This window comes from Dermacentor albipictus, chromosome 6 (assembly GCF_038994185.2).
Source record: "Dermacentor albipictus isolate Rhodes 1998 colony chromosome 6, USDA_Dalb.pri_finalv2, whole genome shotgun sequence".
In the NCBI taxonomy this organism is placed as follows: Eukaryota; Metazoa; Arthropoda; class Arachnida; order Ixodida; family Ixodidae; genus Dermacentor; species Dermacentor albipictus.
Window position 1 is genome coordinate 82,797,309 of NC_091826.1, and position 14,393 is coordinate 82,811,701.

Genomic DNA, 14,393 nt, shown 5'->3' on the forward strand with positions numbered 1-14,393 from the left:
AAGGATTGCTACATTAAACTTAGCACAGATATATACAGCCGAACCCACTTATAACAATATTCAAGTGCCACGAAAATTCCAGTGTTATAACCGATAATTGTTATAGCCGGGTTGCATGAAAAAAATTAAATAAGGGGACGGCAGAGCCGATGTGAGCAAACTATATAGGCAGAGATGCCAGCGACCCTCCCCACCACCTTCCTCCGCCCGACTGCTCAATGTGTTCACTCGTTTAGCTGTTTCCTGGGCACTCCGATCGTGTGCAACAAGCCGCGGCTGTCGGCGTTAAAGAATGGCACTGCTATAACAACTGCAAAGAGGTGTCACGGGTGGCAAGCGATATGCGAGCACCGTTGAGGCATCGCATTGATGGCCCCAAAAGGGGCCCTTTAAAATTGCGAGAAGGCTGCCGTGGTAGCCTGTCAGAATGAGAAATCCAGAAGAAACGCTGAGGTGATATCGCCACAAGCATCTCACCACGTACATCTCACTGGCTTGCACGAGAAAACCCTATCTCCATCAGCATTGCATGCTTTACGCGAAGCTTACCAACATCCTTCTACAAGGCATCCAGGTGCTCCAGGTAGTGCAGTGGAAGGTTCCTCACGAAAACAAAGCTCCGGAGGGACTGAATCACCTGCCGGGCCTCCTGTGAGGCCAACATTGAGGCAGCCTGCCCTATCGCATTGTTGCTGCCGTCGTCGCCGTCGCTATCTGATGCAAGCACGTTCACGACGATTGCCTCATCGGTTAGAAGCACCTAGTTTCCAGATCTAAAGCCATGCGCTTTCTTTTCACCGGCAACGTCGTGCATTGCCGATTATCAGCAGGCGAATCAGCCATCTTTCGTTTCGGCAGCGAGTCAAGCGAAGTTGGGAATCCGCGTGGCCAGGAATGACTTCGACACAACCGACAAAAATGAACGCGAGCGATTAAGCTGTTCGCAGAACTGCACTGAATGAGGAGCCAGCGAGCAACATGTGAGCAATCTGCTTGTGGCGAAGTTGGCGTGGTTTGTTTGCGTTTTGTATGGTGGGGCGGCGTAGAGCAATGGGTGCAGCCCCTTTGTGTTCGGAGGGGTTGAAGGGTGACGGGAGAGAGCCGCGTGGAGATGGCTGGAAAATGAGCGCGCGGCGGCTGTTGTAGCAGCGGCCCATCGTGGAGCGGCTCGAATTTCTCGTTTTCCTTTTTTTCTTTTCAAGGATTTCGCATTTCACTGCCTTTCGGCTCGGACACCCAGCAGCCCGATTTCATCGTTATAACCGATAATGTGGCATCGGGGCATTGTAGTAACCGGGTTATTTCACCATGGAAAACATACAAAAGTTGACGGTGCAGCAGCTTCTCATTGTTATAACCGACATATTGTTAAAACCGGTATCATTATAAGTGGGTTCGACTGTAGTTGAATTTTATTGCAAGCCATTGCGGCCCTTCAAAATTACTTTGCAAAATGTAAACTAATTAGCAGAACTTGTTTTTGGACTATTTAATGTTCCCTAAAGGGCCTATCTGCTGCTATGAGCGAGGCAAATCGAGTGAACGAAAGTGTTTAACTTTTCTGGTGGTGGCAATCATACACATACTGCAGTCGCATTCGTGGCGTTGGCGTCAAGTCCCGGCTTCAGGTGGTGAGCGAAAAAGAATAAGAGTGATAATGTTTGCACCATGCAGTGAACTCTATTTCCCACCGCCCGTACTCTTTCTCAAGTTACAGCCTCCTTGCACGTGAGCCCAATGCAATGACTTGCAGGCGAGTCAAAGTGACGTAATGCTAGCAGCCCTGTGTGCAATGAATGCAGCAGCTCAGCACTGGAGGTGTCGAGATGCGGCAGTGCAGGAACGCGAGGCTGAGGCAGAGTGAAAACGCTGACAAGACTGCGGAGGCGCACCGTGCCTGGAGTGACAAAGCTGCAGTGCTCACTAAAGAGAAATACCTAGTGGTGATTTAGCAGTAAATGTAACAGAAATTTGTTAGCGCTTACATTGCACTTCTTTGAGGTCCCAGGTTCACGATCTAAACTGCTTTTACCACGTTGCAAAGTGTTGTTCAGAAGCTCACTTGACACACGTCCTGCCTCTTTAAGGTGCAAAGTGCAACTGATGGTAGTCTAGGACAGACCACCATCGATTGCACTATGTATATAAACGAGAGGTAAGGGGGTTAACCGAGGGGCCCGATTTTTATTGTCATATCATAAGAAGCCAACAGCCATTGATACCAAGGACAACATAGGGGAATTTACTTGTGCTTAATAAATAAATTAAATAAATTATAAATTAATGGAAATGAAAGTGAAACTGAAAGTGAAATGAAATTTTTTCACCTACTTTCATTTCCATTAATTTATAATTTCTTAATTTCATTTTGCAAATACAAGTAATTTCCCCTATGCTGTCCTTGGTGTGAATGTTTGTTGGCTTCTTATGATATATATACATACATATATACAAACGCACATACACTTTTTCTGCACTTTGACTCTCTAGAGGCTAAACCCCATAAGCGCGATTTTGCGTGCGACAGCGACAAGCAACGGCTTCAAGCAACGGATCAGGCCGTGGCGTGAACAGATCGCTCGGTCTTGTCGTGCGATTGCTCGGTTCTGCAAATCTAGAATTTGTCGCTCATCGCCCAGAAGTGCTATGAGCGACTAGCCAATAGCGCGAAGCCAGAACTGGATGTACATAACTCAAGAACTTGCGAATGTCGCACGGAACAAGCAAACGATTGAATCTTTATACATGCAAAGATAAGAACCTACTAGAAGACCTTCAGAAATATTTTATGCTACTTTGTACAGTAAAACACATCAACTTAAGTTAATAAAGCATGCGTCATGCTAGTTTCGGTGCCTATATTGCTGCCTTCATACTGGAAACACTGGGGAGACGTCGGTCGAAGTTGTCGCTTGCATGGGGTACGACTTGTAGGCGACGAGCGAACACGACAGCTATCTCCATCGCGTCGCTTGTCGCTGTCGCGTGCAAGATCGCTTGCATGGGGTTTGTACTTAATGCATCAAAAAATGCTTTGCTTTCGTGTGATACTTCAAGACCTTTTTTTGGGACATTTCCTGCCCTAAAATTGAAGCACAGAAATGATCAAGGAAAATGAAACGAAGAAAAAGCAACTTGCTGCTGATGGGAGCTGAATCTACACATTCTGCAAAATGGGTGCGATGCCGCACCAATTGCCAGAAGTACTTTTCACTCTAATTGGCAATACGTTACTCATCCACCAATTGACCTGCAGAGGCAACTGCCCCCTCCTTCCTTTGTCTACATTCTTTGTTACATGTGTACTAGATATAGCACTGGGAGTGTTAGCCAGTGCCACCAATCACGCCGAAAAAGAGGTATGCTGAGCAACCTTTATAGTGCAATCCTGCGATACAGCACAGACTTGGGAGAAGGCAGCTGGCCAGTAAACACCCGTACACCAGCTGGATGCATCAATGCTGCCGGAGTCGTTGCTGTGTAATCAATAAGAAGGGAAGACAAGGGGCTTAATTTCTGTTAGTCACAATCATATGAAGCCGACAGACAATGAAACCAAGGAAAGCATAGGGGAAATTAGTTGTTTTAATTGAAATGTGGAAATGAAAAGGTAAAGAGAAACGAAAGTAGATGAAAAAAGGTTGCCACCGGTGGGACTTTCTGCACTCTGACAAGTCCAGGCGCTCCCGTAAGATGTTACTTTAGGAAAGTAAGCAGCGCTTCGTGCGCTCCAGCGCACGAAGTTAGTGGAAGACAAAGAACACATGACAAGTGAAGTGCAAGAATGCGCCGTTAGGAGCAGCCACCTTGGCCGAAGCCCTCACACGCCACATGAAGGCATAAAGACTGCGGGGGTCTAATTCTTCACTAAGCAATGAGCAAGACAAATTTGGGTGAAAAAAGCAATAACAGAAGAATGTATTTACACACGTACAGTTCTCAGAGATACAAACGTGACAATCAGCCCACATGGCGGTTGGCGTTTTGTGCCCCATCAGTGAATGTGGGGGGATCACTGGGGGGCTAAGCACAGTCATAATGCATCACAAAGGCCCTCACTTTCATAGTATAGTACGCCACATCATCTCGGTGTCTCCAGTGCCCACCAGTGGTGCAATTGCACTGGCTGCCATGTGGACCAATTATCGCATTTTAAACACTATGCATTGTTCATAGTACTATAATTAACTGTACACTTCATATAACACTATGTACAAATACACAACTAAGTGTTAAAGGTTGTTCATTTTTCCTGCCTTTCTCCCTTATGTTTGGCCAAATACAAGGTCACTGCACATGGAAGCTACGCTGATTCAGTATCTGTTCCAAATTGCCAAAATCACTGTCAAACTGGGCTTGTCGGTGCATCATTATGGAAAAAAAACTGCGTGTACTGAACGGAGAACAAGGCAAGGACAACACTCCTATATTGATGTGCACTGGAGTCACCTTTGCCTTGGAACTTTGGACTGTTTATAATGGTCTTTAGCTGAACAAATGCAGGTGATGCTGGAACAGATATATTTGACATTTATCATTTTTGTTCAGCTATTTTATCTAAAGATGTGACCTTCTAAGAAAGACTGCGGAGTGGACGTATAAAATTTACAGTAATGCTTACTTGATCTCATCCGTTCCCTATCCTCAAGACCATCATGGCTGTCGTGTTTGTCACACACTTGGTTGAAGGGACCCCTCCACCGCTGACGACAAGCTCTTCATCACCTTTTCCTATAGCAGCCACTTAGTACAGGTGGTTTGTGATGCCTCGGATCCATGGCATGAGAACTTGATTTTTGCAGTTGGCAGCCAGGAGCTTTTTTTCGGGGAGGGGGGAACCTAGAACACATAATAGGAAGTGGCGATTGGGTGTTTTTCTCCTACAAGTACGAACAAATTAATTTGCGCTTACTGCTGCTCTGTTATAACACTGAACGCTGTCTTCTGAACACATTTCAGAAGATTCGAAGTCAACCGAGGGCTAATAGGGGTGAAATACTTGTTTTTGGAAGGTGCCACTGATGTAGCAGCTGTAAAAGCATTGGTGATGGCAGCGGAAAATTTCGTGTAAGAAATTTCACGATTTGTGCAATTTAGAACCAATCACACTGAAGTTCAGCGTTAGACGGAAGCCTGTCTGGTCGGGATGAAACATGGTTAAAAGGTAAACAAAAACCCCGAGCACTACGCCAACCGAAGTAAAATTTAAAAGAAGACGTTTTGGCTCCCACACGGGAGCCTTGTTCACAAGTAAAATACACAAATGTGCTCGAGCAGCTCGCTTAAATAGTCTTGAACACGTGACGTAGGCAGCGTGCATACACTGACGGCAGATTGCCACGCTCCTGTTCAGAGTGTGTGGCGTAGTCTGAATTATGAGTGACTCAAGATAAAGGCGTTGAGATAGCCCTTTCTCCTGGCAAGGACACGTGCCTTCCTCCAGTAGAGTGCGTGGCCGCTTGAAGCGGCATGCTCAGCCAAAGCACTGGATTTCACATTTTCCTTTCTGACGTCATAATTGTGAAGGTTGGGGGCACACCCCCCTGTGCCGTAGCCTTTGTAGTGCAAGGCATTGAAGAAAGAATGGGAGCTCAGCGGAAGTTGTGTTTGATTGCCAATAACTCCACTTCTGCTGAATGCATTGAAGTACTTCTTGCGGCAAAGTATTTCTGAAATAGCCTATTTTCACTTCAAATGCCTTTTGCTTTCAGGGCAAAAGTGCTTCGAGGCCCCTTTAAAGGGACACTAAAGGCAAGTATGAAGTCAAGCTAAATTGATAGATTAGTGCGTGAGAATCTCTAAGGCATCAATATCATCACAAATAGACCCTTACAAATCGAGAAATTGAGGTAAATGCAGGACAGGGTTAGAGACTCCCCTGGGACATTCCAGCTTTTGCCTGATGACAAAAGCACTCTTCAGTTAAATTTTGTCGCTAGTACTCAACCATTGATTGAAAAAAAAAATTTCTTGTATTGTATTATAAGACGAAATAAACTGCTACTTGTCCAGTTCTATATCATTCTTTAGAAAAAATAACTAACTGAAATTACCCTTCAAGATGACCTGGGCGGTCGAAAGCTTTCATTTTCGCTCGACTTTGTGCTGCCCACGTTTTCGCGTTTCACTAGTTTCATTATCGCACAGTGCTGCGCTGGTTTTGTTGGCTCGCAAAACTTGCACAAACTGCCAGTAGCAGAGAATTCAACTTCCATGTGATGTCATGGGATGCCCGAACGGTCTATGCCACTTTACAAAAGAGCAGCTGCAGCAGCGAATCCACTGCTCTGTCTTGGCTTGGTAGCGCCGTCTGTTGGGCGTGGTTTTCCTCACCGACGGCAGCAAAGGGTGGTGATGACATATGCAACATCTCCACCTCCCCGGTTGGGTGGTGGGACATTTGAATTGCGAAAAAGGCATTTGGACCCTTCAGATGCAATTTTCTCGTAAACGAAGTCTTTTTTTGGCACGAAACCAGCATTTCAAGGTTTCTGGAATGGTAGTTAAACAGTCCATGTCAACTTAGTATTAACATTTAGTGTCCCTTTAAGAGTCAATAAATGATAATGACGATGAAGAAAGGAGACTATCATATGTAGATTTTAGACATTACTGTAGTGTATCACAAAGTGAACTGCAACATTTCTGTGGGATATTCTGGAAGGGGAAGGCTTAGGCAATGACGGTAAAGAGCTTTTGAGAAAGATTCACCTAGAAAATACCGTCTGCATTGAATGGGAAGGGATGAGGAGCAAGGAGAAAGTTGATATCATGAAGGGACTGAGACAGGGGTACTGTCTATCTCCGTTGTTTGTGATGTACATGGTAAAGATGGAAAGGGCACTAGAAGGAATCCGTATCAGGTTTAATCTCTCGCACAAACAGGCGAGCATGATAGTTGAGCAGCGGCTCCCAGGCCGAAGCAATATGCAACATCTAGATAATACTTCTGGACAGGAACGTGAGAATTTAGGACTGAAATTTAGCTTTAGAAAGCCAGGTCCTATGGTATTCAATGAAAACAGCGAGCAGACAGTGTAAATACAAGGCAAGGAAATGCCTTGGTGAATGGACAAACAAGGAAAATGGATACATAGAACCACAGGGAAAAACAATTATGGCAAAGGGGAAGAGATATGCAGCCATAATGAAACACAGAGCACTATGGGTATACAATAGGTACAAGGTGCTCCAGGGTATGGGGAAAGGTGTAATGGTTCCAGGATTTACATATGGAAATGTGGATGCTTGCTTGAAGTCAGAGGCACAATCAGGACTTGATGGCAATCAAATGGCAGCTATGAGTGAGGTAAAAATGAAATCGGGAAAGAAATAATTTATGATAACTCTTAGGGAAGCTCTTTACTTTTCGAAGCGAGATCAGATTGCCTTAAAATGCATAGTTATAAAGTGACATACACAAAGAAAGAAGAAGCATGTGCTTGCTGCGGTAAAGCTAGGGAAATTATGGAACATGCTTTACTGGAACGTGAAGATATTTACCCAGCTGTCAGTTTAGGCTCCGCTGGCCTCCTTGAAGCCCTTTGGTTCAGGCATATATAGTTTCCTGCAATAGTTACTAGACGGAACTTTGGCACTGCAATCGTTCAGCCACAAGAGGAATGATGGATTTGTCTGATATTCGCGCTTGTGGATTCAGACATTCTTGTGGCTTGGTTTATTTTGCTATATCTGCCTTTATTGTTGTAAATTTCTGAGCAATTTATATGTGCATGTTTGCAGAAGACTGCAAACATGCACAATCCCTACTAATTGCAATAGTTCAGCTTGTCGGGGTGGCCAAGTCAAAACACGACAAACACCTCACGGCACTGGCTTGCCCGCAAGAAATTCATAAGGGCGTTTTATGCTGCTTGTCGATGTATGCGTCCATGCCGTAATGGTTTCAATATTGGGCTTCTGTGCTGGAGGTCCTGCATTCGAATCCTGTCAGTGGACAATTTTAATAAAGATATTTAATTGTTTATTACGCAGTACTTTGTTGAAAATAATGAGTTTACACAGTCGCAAATTTGTTTGAAGCCAGAGGGACGAAGTTTAGGTAAATCCATGTACTACCTATCATTCCCTTGCTCCAGTAAAGACCAGTGCCTGAGTTCCCTCTAGTAATTATTGTATGAAACTCTATGGGTTCAGGGATGGCAGGGATTACATGTCTGTAACAGATTAGTGAGTGATGATTGGAGGCAGAAAAGTAGGGACACTGCAAATAAAGTTCGCAACAGTGGTTCAGAAAAACTTATGCTGGGCATTCCCTGACAGTGAAAAAATAAATAAATAATAGGATAGGCAAGACATTTAGCAAAATAACAATGAGTGCTTGGTCGCGTAACTAACCAACCGTGTCACAATATATGTAGACAGAGTCTCGTGGAGTTCAACGGTGCTATGTTAGGGAACGCACTCCCACACAGTCTAAAAACTAGCCAGAACTTTGCACAATACTGAAAAAACTTCTTTCACGAATGCTGACAGGGTCTTTCCATTTGTATCCCCTGTTGTCATAGCAACGCCTTTTGTTTATCCTATACTTTCCCTGTAAAAAATGCTTTAATAGCGTGTTTAAGTTGTCGCGTACAACAAGTGCACTGTTGTTCTTATGTCTATTTTGTTATTGGACCCCAAACTAGCCACCAAGGCTATGGGTGCAAACAGTATTGTGTATTGCGTGTGCGCAATGAATCAAATAAAGAGAAAGAAAAAAAAACCTATCCTTTTCAAAGGGGACGCTCAGAGCATATATCCATATATCCAGTTTTCAAGTTGGCTGAAGTGTGCTCAAGTAACGCTTGCGCTGGCTTCGCAGCCGCAAGCTTCCCTGTAGACGGAACTTTGAAATTTATTCTTCTGAAAAACCAGACATGTAACTGTGGCACTATATTGAACAATCCGAACCGAAAAATGCAATTTCTCTGCAAAATTTCAATAAGAGCAGCGGTAAGCGCAAAATCATTTTTGCACGTTTGTAAGAGAAAAATGTGCGTCCCTGAATGCAAAAGGCAACAACAATTATACGATTTCGTTCTTTCGGCCCAGATTTGCTCGGTGCACTTTCAGTGCACTGGCGTCTGGTAATTTATTTTTAGTCTTTGTTGCACGTTTACTCTTCCCCAATGCGTCGAAACAGCGCCCTAAACACAACGATGTCTCCGACACCTGTGTCGCACAGCAACTAGTGTCGGAACAAGATAATCAACAAGCGCTGAGACGAGAATGTGAGCGGTAGCCGACCCGACAGACTTCGCTTGCGAATTACTGAAGCGCGCAAGGATAGTCACAAACATCTTCAGTGACTATCCTCGCGTGCAATAACTAGCCGCACGATTGGTCGCACAGATCACGGATTCTAATAACACATCCACTCTCCGTCACTGTATATGTGCGCTGAAGCAATCGCAGGTTTTTAAAGAGAAATCATTACCCTGGAATTTTCCACGAGAGTAGAATGAGCAGCGAACCGCCGAAACTTGAATCCATGAACTGAACCGGCGAACGACTTGGCTGAAAACAGACACTGCAATCCAGTGCGTCCAGTTACAGAGGCTAGAAGGTTTTCCTAGTGTCGTGAACGGCCGCCATTTCAAGGGGTCCCTGTGAAACCAGTTTGGATGCACTGCGTAGGTGGCGCTGCAGCTACCAGGCGAGTTTTGGCCGCGCTGTTCTAGGCGCGCCTTTCGTCCAGCCAGTTGGCAAGTGCGCGCGGGCTGGGATTTGTGTTTGATTTGTTTGTGCCTCTAGATGCACGTGTAATAATGCCGACAAAAAAGGTCGCACGTGTTTCGTGCCGCTCTGCAAAGGTGGCTACAAGTCGTCGAAAGAAAAGGTGTCGTTCCGCGCCCCGTCCGACCCTCATCGGTCGCAAGAATGGGCTCGAAACATAACGCGAGATGACAAGGCTCTCGACGAAACCTGTGTCGTGTGCTCAAGGCATTTCAACGAATGCTACGTTCAAAGCACGAGATAAATTGCTACTTTGTCCCAGCTGTTAGATTGAGCCTCTCTCACCTGGCCAACATACACAGTATGAAAAAGCGTACTTCTCGAAACCCTGCACTGTGACGACGTCCTATATGCAATACTTGCCTACGATGCAAATACTCAAGAAAGCTTATCTTGAACCAGTTCAGCTGGCAGCATAAGAAACGACTAACGACATTGAAACAAATAAATGCAAGGAAGCGAAAATCCCTTGACTTATTCCGCCCCCCCCCCCCCTTAAAAAAAAAAAATCTTTCAGCAAGACCGTCAAAGACCTCCGGGTACTCGCGCAGTCCATCCCAACTATTGTGCTGGAGGAGAAAATCGGAGGCCTTCCTCCAAAGCAGCGCCTTGGTGTCAATTCATATTTCGAGGCAGCTTTCAGAAAGTCAACGCGGGGCATGCGGTTCGATCAGCTGTGGGTGTTGGAATGTATCCTCATGCGGATGAGGAGCCCACAGCTCCTGATCCGCATTTGCAAAGGGACAACGTCTGAAACATCGACACGACAGAACGGTTTGTAAAACTAATGGAAAGACTAATTTTTATAATGTCGTCTAAAATCCCATCAAAAGGCCTTCGTGCTGATTCAAGAAGTGCACAGTTTTTGAATGAGTTTATTGTTTTTCTCAATGAATGGGAAGAATATGCTGCACAGCATGGTGGCGGCTTTTTAAGTGCAGGAACTGCCCTTGGACTGCGTGTAACGTTGCAAAGCACACTGCCGCTTGTAAAATACCAAACCACGTCCCCGCAATACTAGTACTTGTTGACCGCAAACCTAAGCCAAGACAGGATGGAGAATGTATTTGGTATTGCGTGCCAGTGCTTCGGTTGCAATGATCATCCAATAGTGGGGCAGTTTTTGATAATTATCAACAACCTGGCTTTCTACAGCCTCGCAAAACCTCCAAAAGGAGCAAAAGTACCCGCAGAAGTAGTGACTGCCCTCTTGCAACCATCTCATGTCCCCAAAGAAAAAAATGCGCGAATAACTGAACTTGTTGATAATTTACTGGATGGCGGAAACTAGGCTTCTGCTGCATGCAGAGCTGCTCGAGGAGCACAGCAGCCTGAGCGATCCTCAGGGCTGTGTAGACAAAAAAAAAAAAAAAGTGACAGCAGACTAATCTTTTTATGTAGCTGGGTATGTTGTAAGAAAAATCCTTAAAAGATTTCCTTGCCCTCAATGTGCAACTTGTTTCAGCACTTTGTCTTTGCAAACCGAGTCAAACAACAATGCCTCGCTTACTCGAAATTTTGACCATGGAGGCTTAGTTTATCCATCAAGGCCAGTTGAACAGCTCATAGCAAAGCTTGAGGACGCATTTACGGTGTTTTTCAGTCGCAATAAGCTACACGCAGATAGCATGGTCAGCTTTCTGCATTTTCTTCAGGGACGTGAGCTTCAAGGTGTGAGCTGCGAGGAGCATGGCCGTCGAATTACGACAGAAGTGATGAAGTTTTACTCCTTGACTAGGATGCATTTTCTTGTAAAGTCAGTAAACAAAGAGCGCAGCGATAAAAGAAAAAGCTGCGCGCTGTCTGTAGCCTTGCACAGGGCACTTCCCACAAGGAAAGGCATCAGTATATTGTTGCCATGGAACCTTGTGTGATAAAGACATTCCGCCCTGCAATTTGTCCCGCTTCATTTCCTCGTTTCGGTATCATGTACAAGATGTGTTCTTACACTTCTTTACGGCGCAGTAGGTCGGGCCCGATGTGACGCTTGCATTTGCTCCTGCCGCGGCACGCTCTCGGCGTTACAGCTAGTCCGTGTCGAATCTAAATGACAAGAGAACCTATGCCAGAGTTTGCACTGTCTTTAGCACTTTAACGCCTTGTCAAAGCAGTGACAGCAGCACACACACGATCAACCGACTGAACCAGAGAGCACTACCCCCATGAGGGCTTCTTGCGCCTGCCCGCGCGCCAGCGGGCGGTAGCGCCATCTGCCTTGCGCATAGCAAGTTATTTCAGCTGCGCCGGCTCGGTCGTGACACTAGGAAAACCTTCTAGCCTCTATAGTCCAGTGACAAAGGTAAAGTTCAAACCAATCCAAGGCAATCCATTAGAAGAAGCCAGCTGGGGGCTGTAAAAACGTTGTTGCGCGCGATTTGGGAAGTTCGCTATCGCAACTTGCATCGTTCGCCACAAAGGATCCACAATGTCGCGCAAGCGACGTTCCCTGACCCTCGACGAAAAGATCAAGATACTGAAGTTCGTCGACGAGAACCCGACAGCCAAGCGCAGAGTACTCGCCCGGGAACTCGACATCCCCATGTCGACGCTATGCACCCTCGTCGAAAGGCGGGAGAGCATCGAGGCCAATGTCCAGCGCTTTGACCCTTCGTGCCGTGCGACAAGGTCGGGACGTCACAAGAAGCTCGACGACTTCATGTTCTCCTGGATGAGTGAGGTGTCCGACGCAGGAGCGAGACCGAGCCTCGAAGAAATGCGAGAGATGGCCGAAGGGGTGGCAAGCAGCATGGGCATCGACGACTTCACGGCCAGTACTGGCTGGCTGTGCCGCTTCAAAAAGCGCCACGGCTTTGCACGCTGCAAAAAGAAGCCGTCAGCCCAGCGTCGTGCCTCTTCCTCTAGGCAGAGGGGCGAACCAGACGACCTCGTCGCGTTTCTCCATGTCAGAGAGCAGTACCACCCGCGCAACGTCTACGTCGTCGGCTGGTCGCAACTCTACTACGCACTCCTGCCTTCAGACTTGGCGCAGCCGGAGGCGGGCGGCGCGCTGCTGGGCCTTGACACGAACAACGCGACAGTTCCACGCCGTGAGAACCGAGTTGACGTCATTCTGGGCGTGAACGAAGACTGCACAGACAAACTAGCACCGTGGGTCGTCGGCCGCCGCTTGAATCCCAGGAACCTGCGAGGCGTTTGCAACCCGCCCTGCAATTACCTTGCCAGTGCGGAGGATCTGTCGCGGTTCCCCATCGACGCGTTGGAGCAGTATCTAGTCAGCGTGGACAGCCGCATGCGGTCCGAGAAACGCATCGTCGCCGTCTTCCTGGCCCGGGACCTGGCTGAAGCGGCCGCCGTCAGGTGCGACTTCACGAACATTCGCTTGTACTCCCTCGCCCGCGGAGACTTGGCTACCAGCGAACAGAATCCGCTGCACGTGGGAATACTGAGGCGATTCAAGGAGCTTTACCGAACGTTCCTGCTCAAGAGGCTGACCATACTGGCCGATCAGCCAGAGGAAGCGAGGCCCACGCTCCTTGTCGCCATGTCGCTTGTCGCAACGTCCTGGGACTCGCTCGAGCAAGATGTCGTTCGAGCTGCCTTCAAGGCTTGCGGGTTCCGAGGATGCATTCTGTCACACTTGGCCACCGGTGAACTGGAAAGGGATGAGGCGTTGGGCAGTGCAATGGACGCTGACAACGGGCTCTCAGATAACTATGTCCAAGCAGATGAAGAACTTGTGTTCGATGAGGTAGAAGTCAAAAGCGAGCCGTGTGATGCTGCGTATGTCCAGGCAGATGAAGAGCTTATGTACGGTGGTGTGGAAGTGAAAATCGAGCCTGTCGAAGCTGTGGACGAGACCTCTGCCTTGGATGAACCACTGGTTGGCGACGAAGGCGAAACACAAAGGGTTGTCACAGCGCGCGATGCTCTGAAAGCACTCGACACTATCCGCCTCTTTCTCTGCCAAAACGAGTGTGGTGAACAGGCGCTGAAAGCATATCGTGCTCTAGAGTGCACATTCTACAACACCCTCTTCAAGTGAGTTGTGAGCAGCAAAAACCTGAAACATTGTTTTTGCCAAAACACATGTTGCAAATGAAGGACAGCATCATTCTAAGCCATGTGGGACTTTTAGGCTCTAATAGTTTAGAGCATATTGCTTCAGTATGTAAGAAGATTCATAATAATAAAATAAATATCTTAGGCCACAAAGCTTCTTAAAAAAAATATTCATTTCTTTGTGCGCGGCCATTAGCAGTAATCGCAGCAGCTGTGGTAGGTTGTAGGGCTTGATGTAGATATTCCAGCACATGCACTTGCCAAAGTGCATGACTAAAGAGAAACATTTGCAGCATTAGCCATGTAAGTGCAAGATGGTGGTGCCAAAAAATTGCTAGTAGGTAATATCTTTCTAGCATTTCATTTGACAGAACAAAACTGCTATAGTCTTGGGCAAGTTGATACATCTTAATGACAGCCTGAAGGGTGAAATGACATATAACGTATATGTATGTATGCTTTATTTCCAGAAAGCAAAGCTATTGTAGGGGGTAGATGCTGCTCATGGCAGCTTGACCAGCCCCAAATGCCCCTATAGCTTACAAAAGAGAGACAAACGGAGCACTCAATTTTTCTGTCTCCTTTCTTTGTGTGCTACACATCGCATGTGCACGTGTTTGCACTCTTCAGGC

At 46.5% G+C, this 14,393-nt stretch overlaps 1 protein-coding gene across 3 annotated transcripts in view; it reads right to left on the minus strand.

Moving 5' to 3' along the window:
- LOC139061253 (uncharacterized) overlaps positions 1–14,393 on the minus strand; it is a 64,021-nt gene that overhangs the window by 24,289 nt on the left and 25,339 nt on the right. The window contains exons 1-3 of one of the 3 annotated variants that reach the window (XR_011515276.1): positions 9,443–9,617; positions 4,622–4,839; positions 3,374–3,476 (exon numbers count right to left, since the gene is read on the minus strand). The gene's annotated coding sequence lies outside the window, so the exon portion shown is untranslated. Of the gene's footprint in view, positions 1–3,373; positions 3,477–4,621; positions 4,840–9,442; positions 9,618–14,393 lie in introns of those variants that run through there. The other 2 variants (XR_011515275.1, XR_011515277.1) reach the window with 2 other exon arrangements.